This window comes from Eumetopias jubatus, unplaced genomic scaffold (genome assembly GCF_037043125.1).
Source record: "Eumetopias jubatus isolate StellerSeaLion01/CBP00866 unplaced genomic scaffold, mEumJub1_p1.0 scaffold_7, whole genome shotgun sequence".
NCBI classification, from domain to species: domain Eukaryota; kingdom Metazoa; phylum Chordata; class Mammalia; order Carnivora; family Otariidae; genus Eumetopias; species Eumetopias jubatus.
In genome coordinates this window covers 73726708-73729233 of record NW_028274813.1, presented here as the reverse complement: position 1 = coordinate 73729233, position 2526 = coordinate 73726708, and positions in this window count along the sequence as shown.

Below are 2526 nucleotides of genomic sequence, written 5' to 3'. Positions count from 1 at the left end.
GAGCACCCAGTTCTCCTAGTGTTCCTGCAATACTGCTCCTCTAAGATATAAGAGGATTAGTGATCCTTAAAAGTCATTATGAGGAAAACAAAAAGGAAAAGAAATGAAAGTCCAAGGGACAAAAGGCTTTATTCACTTTTACTTCATCTGAATGGCCTTAGTGCTGGTTTTAATTATTCCTTTTAAAGCCTTAACCCGTAACTATCTGAATTAGTAAACTTACTTGACCCTTCGGTCTCCCTGGAGGGCACCTGGTGGAATCTTCTGTTCCCATAGCACTAATCTTCTAAGATAACAGGGCATTAAGGACCTTTGAAACTCACTTTGCAGGGGAAGAAAAGAAACGCAAACCACATGGGTTGCTACGGGTCCATTTTAACTCTCCTGGACGGTTCCACTGCCTGTTTAGAGGGCTTTTGTAAAGCCTTCTGAATCACAGTAGCCGTGTATTAGTGTGCGGTAGAATCCAGTATTCCAGCACACCACCAGTTTTCAGAGGACAAATTAGGAACCTCAGATACTCACGAATGCATTTTCCAACTTCCCCTCAATCATGCCCCCACTCTTGACTATTGGTCACATGAAACCCCTATGATGGGTCACTGATTAATAGAAGAAGCCGGTTCTTATCAGGATATGCTGAATTGTCTAAAGAGCTGGCTCCCAAGGAGAGTGACCAGAGTCCAAAGTAAATGCCCAGTGGATTCGGGCTGATGTCGGAATTCTAGAAGAAGCTGCCCAGTGGGAGGACAGGCACTTCTGGTGGTTTCAAGCACTGCTTGGCACTATCAGTCAGGTGGGAACCGTGGTGATGTTTGCTGTGAATAGTCTGTGGGAAGAAGGCTCCTGCCAACAGCTGGAGGGTCTGGAAAACAGGAAACAACCCTCGACAGGAGAGCACTGGTGAAAGATTGGAATCGTTAGGATTCTGATCATGGCACCAGTCCTCGGGGACAGCTAGCATTTAAAACAGGAAACCTAGACAGAGATGATCACTGAGATTCAGAAGATAAAGTAGTCCCACATATAATTAGTAGAATATTCTGATTTATGTACTTAAGGATGTTCAGCAAACTTTGTGTACGGGGTCAGATGTAAACATGTCCCGCCATCCATCCATCCAACATTTCTGACCATGGACTCTATACCAGGTAAAAGGGACTCAAAGACACACCCCAGTCCCAGGGAACCTCCAGTCCTGTGGACTCAGTGGATATGGCCTCTACACAAGGCCAGACCACAGGCATCAGGGGAAGAAGAGTGTCCATCACACTTGGAGGTTTCTCTTTTCATGGATCTTCGTTCATACCCCCTTATATCCCCCCTCCCTCTTTCTTTCATTTACTTGACTCCTTCTCTTCCTTTCAGATGTTCTATATCCCCCGGGCCATTTCATTGCATGGCTCACTCACAATTTAGTACAGCACATGTGTGTCTCCATTATCAACAATATGTGCTCACCTGGGACATCCTAGAGACAATTTTCTGGGCATAATCTGGCTTGGATATTATTAGAGGACCTTCACACATTTTCATACTTTTATTTAAAAAACATTCAGACTAGTGGAGAATGTCCACGGAGGAGATCCTGATTGATGTTAGAGTCTCTAGATCCCTATCTCAGAGAAATCTGGGAGCATCTGAATTCATGATCATGCACAAAGATTGAGAGCAGAAAGATACATTCTAAGGGTGTTCGCTTTCAAAATGATTCCATATTTTCATTGAACTATCTTCCCAACTGTTAACAAAGGTCTGTGTAGCACAATAACTTCTCATTTCAGGCAATAAAGTGGCTCTCAGGAATGTTGCCACTCAGTAGAAACTTCCCCAACCCCACTTCTTTGAGACTAAGGAAGAGATGCTCAATCATCAAGCAAACAGCTTCCTTTCCCGGCTCACCTCTCCTGTAAAACACACACACACACACACACACACACACACACACACACACACACACCCCAAAAGGCCCTCTTTAAGTTAGGAGAGAGCAGCTGAAGGGCACAATGCATGGACCCCTCTACCTTTACAGAAACTGCCACAGGTCTGTTGCAGCTGGATCTCACATTGGGACTTGAGGAAAATTGGATATTACAGACTGAGTATACAATACCTTCCGGTTCTCCCTATTCTGAGTCCTGAGGTGGGAAGAGCACAGTGCTCAGAAATTTTTCAATAAGAAAATGAAAGGATATACGTAAGGCAGGATATTTTGTGGAGAGCTTACTTTTTCTTTCTTCTCTTGTATTTTCCTCATTCCCCTCGTTCCAAGCAGGAAGCCAGATCCTTCCCATTTCCTTGGCTCAGGAATATCTGCAGTCTTCGAAGGCTGGACATGTTTGAAGTCAAACTTAATGTTTTTTGAGAAGCCCGAATTCAGTGAAAAGAAATAGTCTCTTAGAAAGTGTGATAATGTTGAGCTTGGAGAGAGACCTCAAGGGTAAAGTTGGAGAGGAAAAATGATCGCCAGGGTGAGGCAGCCTGGGTGAACCTAGGAAGGCTGACCCCAGGCACAGATAATCCTCA